The 18,491-nt window shown below is 40.2% G+C and overlaps 1 protein-coding gene and 1 long non-coding RNA gene across 15 annotated transcripts in view; one reads left to right on the top strand and one right to left on the bottom strand.

Moving 5' to 3' along the window:
- The window catches only part of LOC138742470 (inactive N-acetylated-alpha-linked acidic dipeptidase-like protein 2), a 658,708-nt gene that overhangs the window by 417,256 nt on the left and 222,961 nt on the right, over nucleotides 1–18,491 (top strand). The window lies entirely within an intron of this gene.
- The window catches only part of LOC138742478 (uncharacterized), a 39,325-nt gene that overhangs the window by 9,429 nt on the left and 11,405 nt on the right, over nucleotides 1–18,491 (bottom strand). The window contains exons 2-3 of one of the 2 annotated variants that reach the window (XR_011344196.1): nucleotides 14,092–14,216; nucleotides 12,854–12,958 (exon numbers count right to left, since the gene is read on the bottom strand). This is a non-coding gene — a long non-coding RNA (uncharacterized lncRNA). The remainder of the gene's footprint in view (nucleotides 1–12,853; nucleotides 12,959–14,091; nucleotides 14,217–18,491) is intronic. The other variant, XR_011344195.1, reaches the window with a different exon arrangement.

Genomic DNA, 18,491 nt, shown 5'->3' on the forward strand with positions numbered 1-18,491 from the left:
TGGATGTTCTGCTTAACTTTGATTCTTTGGCTTGGCTTCGCGGACGAAGATTTATGGAGTGGTAATGTCCACATCAGCTGCAGGCTCGTTTGTGGCTGACAAGTCCGATGCAGGACAGGCAGACACGGTTGCACCGGTTGCAGGGGAAAATTGGTGGGTTGGGGTTGGGTGTTGGGTTTTTCCTCCTTTGTCTTTTGTCAGTGAGGTGGGCTCTGCGGTCTTCAAAGGAGATTGCTGCCCGCCGAACTGTGAGGCGCCAAGATGCACAGTTTGAGGCGATATCAGCCCACTGGCGGTGGTCAATGTGGCAGTAAGTGAAAATATATGGAAATCTGAACTGTTGTTTGTGAGTGGTATGGAAATCAAAGTTCAGATTTATTGTCAGAATACATACATGACATTACATACTACCCTGAGGTTCCTTTCTACATGAAGTTGGTCAGCACAGGTTTCCATCCATTCGGCCAAGTACTTCATCTGATTATGTTTTTCTTAGATTCACTCTCTTGAAGGGACCCCATACGACATCCTGCGATACTCTCAGTAGGAGATCATGAGGGGACATGGGGATGTGCAGTAGTTCTTCCTTGTTCTAGAGATCAAATCAGGCATAGAAGCCATTTATTTTATCTGTGTCCTACTACACCAGATTCGATTTTGGAACAGGTTTTGTCATTTAGACCCTATCATAATTGTCGGGTGTCCTTCGTTCTATCCATTCTTGTCTGGAATTTCCACTGTAGCCCAGGAGATGGCTTTACCAATGTCCATGTGTAATGCTTTATAGTCTTATAGTCTTGATCCCTTGCCTGAGTAAGGCAAATGATCAAGACTATAACAGATCACAAGTCAACCTTGCGAGTTAAGGACAATGACACCTCCCTTCTGGACAAACTGAACATCTTCTATGCATCATTTGATGGGAAGAACAGTATGATGCTAAAGAAAGCTCTGTGTCCCCCTGATGAACGGGCCTCCCGTATAGCCTCAGTGAGGTGAGGAGAACCCTAACCAAGGTGAACCCACACTCAGCAGTGCAACCAGACAGCAAACCTGGTCAGGTACTGAAGGACTACACAGACCAATTGATGGAGTTCTTCACGGACATCAACACCTCACTACAGCAGTCCATCATTCTCTCAGGGTTCAAGACAGCCACCATCATCCCAATGCCCAAGGAATGAGAACAACAGACCTCAATGACTACCGTCCTGTGGCTCTGACCTCCACCATTATGAAATGCTTCGAGTGCCTAATTGACTTTGGCTTGGTGTTTAATATGATCATTCCCCAGAGGCTGGTGGAGAAGCTGTCCTCGCTGGGACTCAACACCCCTCTCTGTAACTGGATCCTGGACTTCCTAACGGTAAGATCACAGTCTGTCTGGGTCAGTAGCAGAATATCGAGCGCTGTCACGCTGAGCTCACGGCGCCCCTCGGGGCTGTGTGCTCAGCTCACTCCTGTTCATCCTACTGACCCACGACTGCATCGACAGAGTCAGCTCCAACAGTGTCATCGTTTTCAGATGACACAAAACAATGAGACGCACTACAGAGAAGAGGCGAAAATCTTGTGAAATAGGTGCAAAGATATAGTGTGTTCCTTGTGCTTCGTCGCCCTGTCTGCTCCCGCCTGCCCTCTCCTTGGTGGGGGAGGGATCCATCTTAATTAGGATGAGACACAAAAATTCAAAGACTTGGGGGCTGGTGGTGAGGTCCAACAAATCCTATGATTACGGCTTTTTCTTTGAGTTTTTTTGCTTTTATTTTTTCAGTGTAATTGCTTTGTTTTAATTTTTGACCTTGTGTGTTTAACTTGTCAGGAAGATCAAGGGATACTAATAAATATTACAGGAATAAGAGACAAGGGCTTATTTATGACTCCCCTTTTTTTAATTTAGAGTAGCTGTCTATTTAATTTTGTCTTTGGATGTATTAATAGTGAAAGAAGGAGATGAAGCCACTCCTTTTAGACAGAAGAAACATATGGCCAGGTGATCCGACTTGCCAAAATGCAGTCTCAGGAAAGAACGGATGGCCTTCCTTATCTTGGCATATCAGTGATCAAGTGTGCTGGGACCTCTGGTGCAGCAGGTTAGATGCTGATGGTAATTGGGCAGGGTTTTCTTGAGTCAGGCCATAAATATGCCGTATTGATAATGCCATGCCAGATAGTTTTAAGGTATGATAAATTGTGTTCCATTTGCATGTGAGATATTTAAAATTTATTCAACTGAGCATGAATATATCATTAACACAGTAAGTCAGTCGGAAAGAAATGATCGAATGCAGGGTGATAACAATTGAAGTGCATGTGAATTGATTAATCATAATGTCTACTGAACTTTGGCCATTTTTGTAGAAATGTGTTATACGCTGTTTGAAAACTTATGCATTTTCAGTATGTAACGACAGCTGTGAGAATTGCAAGCATTGCAATTGAGCAATCTATATTCAAAGGTCTTTAAATGAAACTGTAACAGAGCAACTGTTTTTCTCCTAAAATACATGAAATGTTGTCAGAAGAGTGTTATCGTAGTCCTATGTTAAGGAAGCAGTTGTGCAAAACAAGAACTCTCTCAATTAGTGTCTTCTCCTCTGTGCTTAATTTTGCAAGTAGATTTTAATGCAGTTGGAGCACAGTCATTTGACTTACAATTTCAGGAAATATTTCAGCCAGAAACAATCTATTCATAGTACTAACTGTTGCACTGGAGTACTTGGCCCTTTTGTAGTTTATAATTCCACAGCTAAAAGACATAAAACAGAAAATGCTAGAATCGCTCAGCAGTTGAAGCGGTATAAGAAGAACAGAATCAACCTTCATGGACTTCTTCATCTTTCAAGAAAAAATGGCAGCACTGCTGGAGCTGCTTTAACAGCAGCTCTGCCACTGGTGCAGACCTGGGAGAGTGGAATGTGGAAACACAAAGCTGCTCCGAAAGGTTCAGCAGCTCCGTACAGTTAAATGAGCCAATGTCGTTCTTATGTAAAATCCTGCAACCACGCAGGCCTGTGCCCAAGATGGCACCACCTAAGCTGGCAATGGTCACGAGGTATTACAAAGGGCACCAGAAGCCGGGAGAACGTGCCTTATTGAGAAGGAGAAGCAGGGGAGATGACCCTACAGGACCATGGCAATGGAAACGAGGGACTCAGTGGCTGAGGGAACCACACAGGCTGCAGGCGACTTGCAGTTGACACACCCACATGAGCTGCAGGCTGCTGGAGACTGGCTTGTATAAAGCAAATATGGGAGCTGGGATTTGAGAGCGTGCTGAGGGCAAGAAAGGCTCCCAAAGGCCTTGGGCACTGAAGGCTCCCTGATCATATCGGAGGTCTAGATCCAGAGTCACTCAGTGACTCTGAAGGGAGCTTCTTTTGCTTCTCTTCCTCTCTTACGATCAGGGAGCCTGGCAGAAGGGAAATTGTGTAATGTTATAAATTCTGTACTATTACAACTTAATATGTGGTCTTGAATCTCCCTCTCTTCCTTCAAGACCTTGTTTAAAATCCATCTCTTTAACCAAGATTTAGTATATATCTATCTCAGTTATATCTGAGATATATATATATATATATATATATATATCTCAGTTCGCTACTAATTGATCAGTGATTTTTTAATAGATATTTAAGTTTTCCATGCATGTATTTATGTCAAAATACAAAGTGTATTAATCATATAACCATATCAAATCCATTATATATGATGATTTATGTACCCCCATGAACCCCCTCCCCTCAAAAATAACCCCATGAGAAACAGAAAAAGAAGAAAGAGGAAGAAAGAAAGAAAGAAAGAAGAGAATGAAAGAAGCAGACCTGGCTGCCAAAGTAGCACCACCATTCACTCAATTCTAGCCTGTTCAGTTTTATTGGGGTTAATGAGGTTTAGGGAAAACCATTTATAAATTTATGCCTACAATTTGTAAATCTTGGCACCAAATTTTCCATAAAGTGTCATTTATATTCCTTAAATTATATGTAATCTTCCTAAGAGGTATGCAACTATGTATTTCTGTGTGCCATCTTTCCAAATCTGAATGGGAATCTGATTTCCACATCACTGCTATGCATTTCCTTGCAAACTGCAATCTTCACAAAGTCTTTTGATATAAATTCAACTTCAGTTTTGATCTTATCACTGAAAAATTACCCAATGAAAACAACATTAGGTCTCATGGAAATTTAATTCATGTGACTTGTTCCAAAAAAGTTCCTAATTCTATCCAAAATGGTCTCAGTTTTGGACATGACCATGCAGAATGTAAAAAAGTCCCAATCTCTTAACTAAATCTAAAATGTTTATCCGACAGATCTGACTTCAATCTATTTAATTTTTGAGGGGTAAGATATAAATGATTTAAAAAGTTATACTGAACCAGTCTATATCTAACATTTATTGTATTTGTCATACTATCATATAACAGAATTCTGACCAATTTTCCTCCCCAATAATAGTTTTTAAATCTGTTTCCCTTTCCTGTCTAGATCTATGAATTCCCTGCTTTTGAGTTCCCTTTTGCAATAATATATACAGAACATGGCTGAAATAAATTTCTTAATAAATCTATTTCAAATCAAGGTTTCCATTTCATTCCTTTCGGGTAATAATGTTGTCGGAGCCAGTTTATATTGTAAACATGCTTTTATTTGATCATAACAAAATATTGTATTATTTGATCAGTAATCTGTACTGTGTTTTATTATCAAATTTTTCATGATCATTTCTCTGATTATTGTCTTAAATATGTAAACCAGCATGCATGATCATTTATCTCTATAATTCCAAGTAACAAAATCTTGTTGTGTTATTCATTTATTACAGTAGAAGTCTGAAAATCCAGACTGCTCAGGGAGCGGGTAGGTCCAGATTTTTGGATTTTCCAGATTCTCGGGCAGTATTTTTTAAATTAAAATTTAAGGAGGAATAAAAAAAGAGATGAACTGGCAAATTTTGATAGTTTATTCATTGACAAAAACAGCATGCTTCATTTATCAAAACAAGCAGTTTCAAAGAAAAAAAAATGCCACGGTGCATCTGTGGCCCTTATGCATGCACACAAAAGCCCGCTAAATTGAAAAGGTTTGAGAGTTTTCAAAAAGTTTGGATTTCTGGCCTTCGACTCTGTGCGACTTTGGTACAAAATGTCTATCGTGCTTTGTTACATTTCTTTTGCTTTTCTGAGACTGATCTATTCAAATTCTGTCTAATTTCATTAGGTCTGATTTTCTGCAGTTAAAAATGTGATTGAACCCTTGGCTTAGATCTTGAACAGATCGGTATCTAAGCTGATTTCTCTGAACCAACAGGAGAATGACATTAACCATAGAGCGTACAGTGTTCATGCAGCACTGCAAGATGCAACATTTGATCAACTAATTTTCGTAAACATCTTTCTAAAGGTGCAGTTGCATAAAAATTATTTAATCCATAAACACTAGATCTGTGGCAATTCACATTTTGTAATAATGTCTTCAGGTTTTAACAAAAAATGGATTGACCTAATCCAATTGTAACTGATCAAAAGGGATATGCTATCTTTGACCAACTCATGAAAGAAAATAAAAACATCGACTATTTCTCTTAAACATTTCATTTTTCAAGGAATGGTTATGATTTAAGTTTTTCAAATTATATTTTGTTAACACAGTTCTGCTGCAATGGTTTTTTATATCATTCATTTTTGTATGATATAAGGTCATAAAACAACTAGGTGCAAAGAATAACAATGAAACAATGAATAACTCGCATTGTTCTTGCATTTTCTGCTTCATCTGAAGCTATTCTTACTAAGGGAAGAAGGATTTGAGTGCATTTTGATTACATATAATCATGTCAAAACAAGTTATTTTAACTTTTCATAGATAATTGGTGTTATTTCAAATTACTGTGCAGTTTGGAAACCATTCTTCAAAACGAAAGCATATCATAGAGGCCTTGTGATTCTGGGTAATAGTTTATGAGGAAAGAATTGGGGAAATAAAAATGTGAAGGAGGGAAATGATTTTTTTTTGTAAATGCTGATTCAGGTACTTTAAATCTTTTTTTTAATATAAATTAATCAGAATAAATTTGGCAAGCAATATCAGTATCTTCTGTTGCGTGCGCTGCTCAGGTGCTGCTTTACTTTCTGGTTCCAAGGTAAAATTCTAACCCATTCATTTCAAACAGCACAATGATCGGGAACAGGGACCCATTAATTTTCTCATCCCTAATCCAATCTGGTTGAGTCTAAAGGTAACATTGCTATCTTGCGGCATATAGTAGCACAAACTGCAGATTTCTAATTGAAATGCATCAGTTCCTGGAGCAGCTGACGATAAAATAAGACTTAAGTACTTGATGAGTAACTCTCTCAGTAGATACTTTGAAAGTAGAAAACAATTCAGCATCAGAGATTAATGGTTCTGCTGATAAATGCAAAAGCAGAAAATGTGGTATCGATTCATTAAAAAAGAATTTAAATACAAATCTAAATTGAAAATTATACTTTATGTGCTGACAGAAATCATTCAATGTTCCAGGGATTGTTATCGTACTCTGGAACATGAGTGACAAGAGTTGAATGCTGGAAATCAGGGTGGTGTGGCGATGCACATGATTGTAGCGGCGAACCGGCCTTGCTTGTTACGCGCTGGTGGCGGGGCAGCTGTGCCAAGGATGGTGTCGCAAAACAGAATCAGACTTAAAAGGCTGCAGTGTGAGATTCAAATTAAAACAGTTGTGACCATTGAGTTCTCAGGCTGTTGCCTCAGTCCTTCGCTATTCTCGCTCACAATGTGCTACATTGGTGACCCTGACAAGTCTCCACGTCCTGAAGAGTCGACACAATGGAACCAGCGGCCACCACCGAGGACAAATCTAGCCCACCAAGTAAGCCTTGCCAGAGAACAGAAAGGCCTGATCCCAAATGGTGTTTCTACCACCAACGTTGGAGTGCGTCCACACGCAGGTGTCGCCAGCCATGCACGTTTCCCGGAAATGATGGGTGGCTGTGGCAGCTGGCTGGCTGAACAGCCTCCTCCACATCTGGGACAGAATCTCAGGCCACAAGTTCCTCATAGATATGGGGACAGAGATAAGGGTCATACCGCCCTCCGCACTCGAGACACGCATGAGACTTCACAGCACGTCCCTGAGTGCAGCCAATAACACCGCCATCAGCACCATTGGCAAGAGGCAAATTTCTGTACATTTCAATATCACCGCCTTCAATTGGCCGTTCACATTGGCCTCTGTTGGGTGCGGATTTCCTGCGGGTACACTTCCTACTTGTAGATCTCCAGGGAGATCTAGTCCATGTGGAGACTTTCCAGACCGTGCCCCTCAGCATGTCCAACAAGTCGTGAACACAGCTCACCTCTGTGAAAACTCAACACGGCCAGTACAGCCAACTCCTCGTGGATTTTCCCTCCATTCTGTGACCCCAGTTCATGGCCTCCATGCCAAAGCATGGTGTCCAACACCACATCACTACCACTGGCCTGCCATTGCATTCACGGGCCTGCTGCCTGGCACCAGACAAGCTCAACCTCACCAAGGAAGAGTCTAGGCGCATGGACGAGTTTGGTATAGTCTGCTGCTCTGATAGCCTGTGGGCCTCACCCCTACATTTAGTGCCCAAATCCAATGGCAGCTGGAGACTCCGCAGTGACAATGAGGTAACGATGTCAGACCGCTACCCAATTCCCCATATCCAGGATTTCACAGCAAACCTCCTTGGGGGCAAAGCTGTTCTCCAAAATCAACCTGATTTGGGGGTACCTGGATGACATCCGGAAGACAGCTATCATCACCCCATTTGGCCTGTTGGAGTTCCTCCGCATGCCATTTAATTTGAAAAATGCAGCACAGACATTCCAGCACTTCATGGACATGGTCAGCAGAGACTTGCCTTTCCTTTTCATCTACATCCTGGTAGCCAGCAACATGCCCGAGGAGCATGTTAGGCACCTGCGCCAGCTTTTCAACCTCGTACACTTCGGCCTCATCATTAACCTGGAGAAGTGCCATTTTGGACTTGCAGAAATAGACTTTCTGGACCGTGGAATTACCAACCACGGAATGACTGCCCCAACACCCGACAAGGTGGACGCCATTCGACGATTCGCTGGGTCAATCATGCTGAAAGGCCTGCAAGAGTTGGTGGACGTGGTGTATCTTTACAACAGTTTCATCCCTCTTTTCGCCCTGATGTTGGATTCGAAGAAGGAGCTTGCATAAGCAGACAAAGCACACAGTGCTTTCAAGGAGACCATAGAGGCCCTGGCATATACGATGATGCTAGCCCACCCGTGAATGGATGTATCCAAGGCCCTCACAGTCGATGTGTTCAACACAGCAGTAGACACCGTCCTGGAACAGTTCATGGATGATTCATAGCGACCCCTTGCTTTCTTCAGTCGGCACCTGTGCCCACCTGAACTAAAGTATAGCATATTTGACAGGGAGGTGCTCGCCCACTCCCTGGCCTTCTGCCATTTCCGCTACTTCCTAGAAGGGCATCCATTCACTGACTATACTGATCATAAGCCACTCACTTTTGCCTTCACAAAATCCTCCAACCCGTGGTCCACCCAACAACAGAGGCATTTATCCTATGTCTCTGAGTTTGCCACCAGTATTCAATACCTGTCAGGGAAACACAACATTGTTGCTGATGCACTCTCCAGCCCAGCAGTCAATGCAATGTCACCGGGCTTAGACTACCATGATCTGGCCCCCGCACAGCAGGACGACTCCGAGATGCTCAGCTTTAGAACTGCAATCATGGGATTGCAGTTCCAAGATCTTCCACTTGATGCCAAAGGCACTATGCTCCTCTGCAACGTCTAGACAGGCCATACTAGACTGCTGATCCCCTCCTAATGGAGGAGGACAGTTTTCAACATAATCCACAGTCTGTCGCACCCCTCAATTCACACAACAGTATGACTGGTGTCAGTAAAGTTCATTTGGCATGGCCTGCATAAGCAGGCCACGGAATGGCAAAGACCTGCACAGAGTGCCAGGCAGCCAAAGTCCAGCGGCACACCAAACACCAACTCCAGAACTTCGATGACCTGGCCCGCAGGTTCCAGCACGTCCATATCGACATTGTCGGGCCCTTGCCTGTCTCCCGAAGGTTGTACTGCCTCCTCTCAATGGTGGACAGATCCACTCGTTGGCTGGAGGCCATACCCATCCCGGACGCCTCCACAGAGATGTGCACAAAGGCTTTCCTCTCTGCCTGGATCTCCTGTTTTGGTGTCCCGGCAGATGTTACGACAGACCGAGGGGCTCAGTTCACCTCTGCCCTGTGGACAGGACTCTCCAAACACCTAGACACTCAGCTACATCGTACCACGGCCTACCACCCACAAGCAAATGGCCTAGTCGAGCGGTTCCATCGCCACCTCGTCAGGGCTGATGGCACACCTCGAAAAGCCCAACTGGTGGACGAACTACCCTGGGTGCTACTAGGAATACGCATGGCACCCAAGGATGACTTTGGCATCTCCCCTGCTGAACTGCTCCATAGCAAGACCATTACAGTCTCTCTCCAGTTCTTCCTGCCAGCAACCAAGCAGGGCACAACACTGCAGTTCTCCCTGAGAGTTTGCGGGACAAACTGGGCTCCCTTGCACCACTATCGCCATCGCAGCATGGTCAGCCACCCTTCAACTACCCCCCCCCCCCCCCGGATGTGGCCTCTTGTGACTATGTATTCGTGCACAGGGGCGCATACAGAACCCTTCAGCGACCTTATGAGGGACCATATAAAGTCCTGCACAGGAACGTGTCCACTTTCATTCTTGACACTGGGGGCAAAGTGGAATTATCACACTGGACTGTTTGAAATCAACCCATCTGGACTTGTCCCACCCATTTCAGGCCGCCGAAAAAGCACATCTCACCCATGATGCATCGCAAGACCATCGGTGCCGGTTCTGAGGGGTGGGGGGGGGGGGGGAAGGGTTGTGTGGTGACGCACACGATTGCAGTGGTGAGCCAGCCCTGCTTGTTACGCACAGGCAGCCGGGCAGCAGCGCCAAGGTTGGCGTCGCAGGACCGTCTCTTCTGGTACAGACCGGAAGATCGTGATGCAAGCGCTGAAGTGTTAGGAGCAGAAAGGAGTTGGGCTTGAAGGCTGGAGCGCGAGATTCAAGTTAAAACAGTTCAGACCATTGAGCTTTCAGCCTGTTGGCTCAGTCCTTCACTGCGCTTGCTCACCCTAACCCCACTGCTGTCCGAATAGAGTTTGCATATTCCTTCTGTAATTAATGAATTCCCCCCCCAACCCCCAGCTGATCTTTTATCTGTACACATCCCAAATATATGCTGATGGGTTAGATAAATTGACTGGTATAAATCAACTCTAATATAGAGAGTTATAGGAGAATCAGAGTGGATTTGATGGGCACCTGAGATAATCTAAGTTATAGAGAAATGTGTAGGCCATTTGGATCAATGGGATTACTGGAAGAGCCAGCATAGACACGAGAAGCCAAATGTCCTCCCTTGTGAGAAAACCTGACTGAAAATTGAAAGATATTGTGGACTTCTTAACTCACTGGTGGAAGCCAAGTACAAAAAGACATCTGTAATAAATTTTCTTTAGAATTATTAATATTTGCAGTAAAATTCATAAAGGATAGCTTGTAAATATTCTACAGAAGGAGTAGATCCATTGAACTAAATTGCCTTTACTTGTTCAGTGCACTCTTGCATTTCTTCCAGAATATCAATTTTGCATTACTCAAAATAATGGTGCAGCATCACAGCTGGCTTCACAGCAACAGAAACAGTGGGACCAAGCTGCAACCATTTTTTTAAATTAATTAACAATATTGATGAATCTTTACTTGGTTCTTGTATTAACATGGAGGTCAAACACAAGTGCTGACCACCTTTGTGATTCTTCTCCAATCATAAACTTGTATGGAAGTAACATCCCTCTCCAACATGTCCTGTAATGATGACTCATCAGTACGATCTTTCTTACAGGGGCAAGCAATCAAAATCCACTTCACTGGTCTTCATATCATTTTAAATTTATTGAGACACACATCCCGGTAACAGGCCCTTCTGGCCCACAAGCCCATGCCCTCCAAATACACCAATTAACTTACAACCCACATACACTTTTGATAGGTGGGAGGAAACCAGAGTGCCTGGAGGAACCAACAGCAGACATTGCAGGAACATACAAACTCCTCACAGACAGCACCTGATTTGAACCTGGATCACTGATGTTGTAATAACGTAGTGCTAACTACTTGGCTAATCATGCCGCCTGATTTTCAATGTTCACAAAATTAAAAAACAAGCAAAATGTTCTTTAGTGTGTAGCAAAGCAGTTGAACGTTGAGTGGGTGGGGAGGGGGGGGTGAAGGAGGGAGGGAAGGGAGGGGAGAAAAGGGGAGAAAATGACACTGTATATTCAAGAGGGAAATGTTTGTGTGTATTTTGGTCAGTATGGTTCATAGTGTGAAAAATAAAAAAATTAAAAATTTAAAAATGTTACTTCATTTACTCTCCATTTGAATGCCATAGGTCTCAGAAAATCATCAATGGTACACGAGGCAATTATATATGTTCTCTATTGCAGTCAAATGTGATATTTATGAAAAACAAAAAAAAACTTGGAACTCATCCCGACAGATAAATTAGCATGAATGCTGCTCTACATTTAAATCAATGATCAAAGAAATTCCAAAGGAAAATGTAACAATAAAATACAGTTTAGATTACCTGTAATTCCATGTAAGTAACTACCTGAGGTATAAGAAAATTTCCATTTCTTTGTTCTTTGACTGTGTTAAACCTCTCAGCATTTGTTATCGAATTTAACAATATCAGGTAAGCACATTTCATTTACTTTTATCATGGACGTGGCAGCAGGTTTTTGTTTCAATTTGCTTCAGTTGACCCAAGATGATCTTCCATGAGAAAGTCCCAGTTTTTTTCTCCCTTCTCATGTAAAAGTACTCTAATTTCACACTTGAGTGGCATAGTTGTAATGTTTCGATTATGCACATTTGTTTCTCTCAACAAAATATAGGGTTTTTTTTGCATCTACACAACCAAACCCCTTTGTTATTTAAAACCCTCCCCCCCCCGTTGTACTGACGTCCACATTGACGACTCCCTCACCACTTCCTACACCAATCAGCCTCCGCAAACCTGGCACCGCTGCTGGATCCCACAGGGTCATTCCCCCCACCACCCTCCCCTATCCCCTCACACCTCTCTCTGTTCAAGCCCCATCTCCTCTTTTGAGCTTCCCATTTCTTCCCAAACCCATAATCCTTTTTAGTTTTACTTCATTCTCGGAGTCTGCAGACTTTACTGTTTTATGGTTTTTGTTATTTAGTAGAATGTGTCTTTTGATGCATAGACTCAGTAATATTACTTTAATTCATTGTATTTTTGTTGTTTAATTTTGACATCTGTTACCAATTAGGTATTATGGATTCTAGTGTGAATTTCAGTTCCTCAAAAGTAGCATCCAAGTAATAGAAGAATCCCAAAAATGTAACATTGAAAAATGGTTTAGAAATTTCGACTGCTGTATCACACTAATATATGTGGTAGATTTTGAGGAAATGTTCATGAAAGTTGCATAATGGAAAATTGTCCTAACAATGGCAGAGATTTTGCAGATAGTGTGTGCATGGAAATCACTCCCTTCATGAAACTGGTACGAATCTGCTGTCAATGTTATATTGGAGAAGGGTCATTTCTATGCCTGGCTTTTTGACAGTTAACTTGTTTCTCTCTTTGCATTACTAATATTTGCTTATTAACAAAGGGCCCCCACCCCTTCCTGGGAAGGAAACCATCACTTTCTTAAAGGACCTTTGACCTGTGATCATGGTAGGCTTATTCATGTCCCTCGGTGTTAAATTATTCTTTCTTTTGTAGAGGTCTTTGTAATTGGTTCTGCGCTGAGTGATTCTCTTTGCTTGACCTGTTAATTCACACAATATTGTTTTTATTTTTTCTAAAACGTTTAACATCAGAATTCCTTTGATTTTACAGAAATTGTTTTAAAATTTATACTTTAATGTTGCTGTGAAGATCGTTAACTTTGAATGTGGAAACCCAACAATAAGACAAATGTGATGTATTTTAAATGTATTTTATCTGCCGAATACAATTACTCATTATGGTTTTATGTAGCATTTTTTGTTAAGATTTGTGGCAAGTTTTCAATATTTATAGTATATAATTAGTTCCCTATGGATCACAGAATTGCTTATTAAAGACATGAACCTTTGAGTTTCAAAGTAAGTCTCCATCACTGTGATGGCCTGTCATCACACAGCTCTAAGAGCATATGAGAGGGCCCTGTTGTCCTAATGACGCAGATTTAATCGCCTGAGGCTATAAGTTTTGTTGTTTCTACCAAAGTCATTCATCAAATTATCAAAGTCTTTATGATAGCTTTCATGGGATAAAATATAACCATAACATTCAAGAAATCTGAAACCATACTTAGAGTTATTATCATTTTAGATAGTGCACAAACTAAGACAATTATATCCTGTCAATAATGTCCTTCTCAAAGGAAAACAGGATAATTTGCTAGAATCACAGAAAGCATGAAGATTCTGCAATGGCCACATTTACAATGTATTCCTACATTCGTCCCATTTTTTAATCTCTCCACATTCTCATCAACTACCCCTACATTCTACCACTCAGCAAACATACTACAACAATTTACACTCCAATCAACATCCCATCCTGCATGACTTTGGGATGTGGAATGAAACTGGAAGACCTAGAGAAAACCCACATTATTACAAAGAGAAGGTGGTAACTTTACAAGTCTACCTCATCCAATGTCAGCATTGGAAGTAATAGCTTTACGAACTGTATCATGGTGCCACCAAAATCTTGAATATAATTATGAATTAGCAATGTATATATCTTTTTATTTCAAAAATTATATACAGTAAAACCGCGAGTATCCAGCGACTATTGGGAAGGTATTGCCAGGTAAGTGTATTTTCCGGTTGCTTGAGATTTACTCTTACAATGCCGAACTAATACACCTGCATTAAGAATAAATAGTTCAAAAGACTATTCTGTACTTACACTGAACAAACTTCACTTGCATGAATATATAAACCTTAAAGGATTTTACTTTATTTTCAGTCACATTCTTTGAAAACATTTAACTTCTGGTGCATCTGCAGGTTCCTCCCTCTCTATGGAGCCACCTGAAAGATAAACAATAACATTATAGATACCTAATTAACCCCCACCGCTCCCCCCCCCACCCCCAGAGTTCACAGATAAAGCCTCTGACTGTGGAGACTCTTATTAAGCAGAGATAAGGAGATACTTTAAGGGAGTCACCCCAATGGCGAACAGCTAAACCGGCTCTTCATCATGAATGGTGGCATCTATACGTCACACAACTTTATTGAAACAGCTGCTATGAGCAAAGCACGACCAAGGTACTATGCTGGCTGAACATTTGCTCGCATCTTCACCAAAGATTTACTTCAGAGAACATTTACTTTAACAATTTTAAACTTGCATATTTTTACCTATTATTTTATTCTTATTTATTTAAATTTTGTTATTTATTTTCCTTGATTCTTTTTTCCAGTTGCTGGTTGCTTGAATTCTGAAATTTTGCTGTATTAAGATGTACAACCCAACACAAAAACAGGTTAGGTTATCAATGCACTGACACAACGGTAAAAATAATAATATTTTTCCTTTTAAATTTGCAAAGCAATTTATTGTGACCTTCAAGTGGAGGTCCATTACCAACTATTATTTTTTATCCCTGCAATAAGCAGAAACAAATTTAATTTGAATAATTGAGGAATGTTAAACCGTGTTATATGATTGTGTATTAGTTTGCAGTTTGAAGTAGCCTCCTCCACATGGACCTCAGCAGATGGATTTTTTTTGAGAGCATACTGAAATGCTTCATACCTCACTTTAAAATTTTAATGAGGTAATACAGTCTTTGATTGCAAAAGGAAAACCTGAAATATTCAAAAGAATCATACTAATCCCTGGCATGTCCTAATTCTCAAATAAAAGATTATTATATTCTTGATTGATGTGAGACCTTTTTATAAATGTCACCTTCTTTGCCAGATGCATCTCTGTTGTACTGACAGTGCATTATATAAATGACATTTGATTGTTACTGCTTCAATTTGTAGATTTTGTTTCATTATGCTATTTCAAAATTACTTAATTTATTTTTAAAGATCAAACGTTCAGATAAAAAGTTGGTGTGGTTTTTTTTTTAATTAACCAAAAGTAAATGTATTAGTATTTATATAATTGACAAATAAATAGCATTTTTTCAGTAAAGACGATATATTTGCTAATCATGTCAGTGTTATGTTCCTTTTCCCAAGGTAGAAAGTCGTATTTTGTTTTGTAGAAGGTCATATGTGCAGCATATTTAGTAATACAAATGTTTTTAATGGTATAACCAAGAATATTTCTTTTTATTCACATTTTCATTGTTCTGTAGGCTAAGGTAGTCTATAAACAGTGTGGTTTTATTTGTAAGGAAAAGAAAAAGGTCATTTTTCTGATGTGCGAAACACGGTTTCCTTGGGAACCTATACTGCCTATATTACATTTTGTGCAATGGATTGACAGATGATCAGTCCAGAATGCAATCATACACATTAAGAGGCACTTTTACAGATGGATTTTTTTTCACGCCTGGGAATTCAGGTGGAGGCCAAATTTAGCTTGAAAAATACTTCAGGATAAAATAGAGAAATAATTAATTTGGTTACTATCCAATCATTTTGACCAACATAGTGCATAGTTTATTAATCTATGTAAGACATATGTCTGACCAATTATTGTTTGAGCTCAGAACTCCAATCCAGGCAACTGAAGTCTGTATTGACACTTTTGTGCACAAACTTGAGTGTTTTGAATATAGAATTAACTTTAACCCGTAATCAGGACCAGACATCAATCTGGAACTAACATCACAAATGCATTGGGTATTTTGCATTCGATGGCATCCAACATAATGAAATAGCCATCCCGTCCCCAATACACTCTCTTCTCCCTCTTCTCACCGGGGAGAAGGTTCAAGAATGTGAGATTGTGCATCAACAGATTTAAAAGCAATTTCTGCCCTACAACCATCAGGCTCCTAAATAAGCTCCTGTTATTCCATTTATAATATTAGGCTTCCATTGCTATGTACTAATTGATCTCTTCACTATAACTATATTATGTAACTGCTCTGGCTCTTTTACTTGGTATAGTTACATGCATGTTAGAGGTCACTTGCTAAGCTGCTTGCAAAAGAACCCTTCTCACTGTACCAGGGAATAATGTGATAATAAATTTGAACTTCACCTCCTTACAGACAAGTGTGTGTTATTTCACTGCCACACAGGCACAGAAGGTATTGCTGCTGCCTTACAGCTTCAGAGATGCAGTTCTGATTCTGCCCTCCATTACTTTCTTTTTGGAGTTTGCATGATCCCTGGTGACAGGGTGGGTTTCGCATGGGTGCTCAGGTTTCTGCCCACATCACAAAGACAGAATTAATTTACCACTGTATATTTGTATGTATGGGAGTGGGACTGGTGGCTTTGTTCTGAGAGCAGGAATAGACGAAATGCTGCTTGGCCCCATTTCATATTTTCTTTCTTTTTAAAATATTTTTATTGATTTTAATAAAGAACATACAAACAAAAAAGGGTACAATTCAATAAGGTAGTGTGAACAGTGACATAAACTAAATAAGATATTCCATATATCGTTAACATACATAAATTGTAATTTCATATCCATAATTAAAATTTTAAATAGTATATTACCTTTTTTAGAAAAAAAACTTCTAATACAAAAGAAGGAGGAAAGAATAAAATAGTAGAGGATAAAAACTCAAACCCTTTTTTAAGGAAAATATAATAAAGTATGTGCAATCTCTAATGTAAAGAACAACAGATGTTAAAATACTGGACCTAAAAACACACATGATAAACAGCTGGAATAACAATGGATGAAGCATTTGATGTTTCAGATTTAAGCCCCTACATGAGGAGTGATACAGGATCTCGACACAAAACATCGAGCATTCCTCTGTTCCTCAGATGCTGCTTGACCTGCTGAGATCTTCCAGCAGTTTATCTTTTGCTCTTGATTAGAATCTGCAGCCTCCTGTGTCTCCATAAGAGCATTCAAGGTCTGGCCAACAGGTGGGCCTGGACAATGGGTATCTGAGAACTTCTGTATATCTCTGAAGGCAGGTTTTTATTATGAACAAAAATAATCTACTGAAGGAACTCAGTGGATCAAGCACCATCAGCAAGGAGAAAAAAATGCTGATGTTTCAGGTTTAAATCCTACCTCGTGCTGGTTTCAACGAAATGTCAACAAATCTCCTTAACCACCCTCCCCCTCCCCACTCCCCACCCCCACTAATGCTACTTGACCTGCTAAGAGTTTTTCCAGTGGATTAAATTTTCCTCTAGATTTGGCATTACTTGAAAAATGAGCTTTTTTTAAAAAATGCAGATACTGGGAATTTGAAATCATATAGAAAATAGTGGAAATAGTGGTGGCAACACTCAAAAGAGAAAGAGTTAATGGTATGGGTTGAAGTGCTCTTCATTAGAACATGATATCTTTCGTCTGTTTTCATATCAATTATCCAGTGTCTCGGGCAATGGTTATGCTGCTGTGGAGTTTAGGATGGGAAGAGAAAGGTAACTCGAGTTGTCAAGTTGTTCATTGCCTGGGTTGAAAGAATCATTTTGTAATGTATTGCCCTAATGTTTATTATGGTCCTTGTTTGGAAAAGATCCCAACGTTTTGTACATCTTACCCTTCACCACATTGCACCTGGAATTCACTTAATTCTCACCTTTTGCTGAGCTGTGTTAAAATCATTAGATTTATGTGAGTGGGCTGTATACTTAACAGTGAGATAGAGGGGAAAAAAGGAAAGGTCAAAAAAAGAGAAATTCAGTTGTTGAACTCTAATAAATAATTTGGATTGTTCATTAGGTTGATTTGTAGATGAAAAAAATATGCTGATAATTAGTAAATAGAACACAACTTTTCTCAAATCTATTTGCTATAATAAATAAAATAGTGGAAAAGTAAAATAAAATTCTATGTATTGATTGATGTTTACAGAATGAAAGAAGAGGTTTAAAACTACAATGGCTTGACTCAGGAATGAAAACTGAAAATGCTGCACATAATCATCAGGACAGACATAATCGGTGGGAGAGAAACAGAATTAAGATTTGGGTTACTCACCTTTCAACAGAGCTAAAAATTGGTGTAATATATAGTGAAGGGGTGGGTAGAACAAAGGGAAGGTTTGTGAAGGATAGAGAGCAAGAGAGACAATTGTAGAGTTTCCTATGCTACCACTATACCATTTGCTTTTGCAGCACAAAATCTTTTCAATATGCTTAATATCTGTCCTGTTATTGATTAAAGCTGCAAATTTGTGTCGCATTTGTGGTGTGAAA

Source organism: Narcine bancroftii, chromosome 9, assembly GCF_036971445.1.
Source record: "Narcine bancroftii isolate sNarBan1 chromosome 9, sNarBan1.hap1, whole genome shotgun sequence".
NCBI lineage: Eukaryota > Metazoa > Chordata > Chondrichthyes > Torpediniformes > Narcinidae > Narcine > Narcine bancroftii.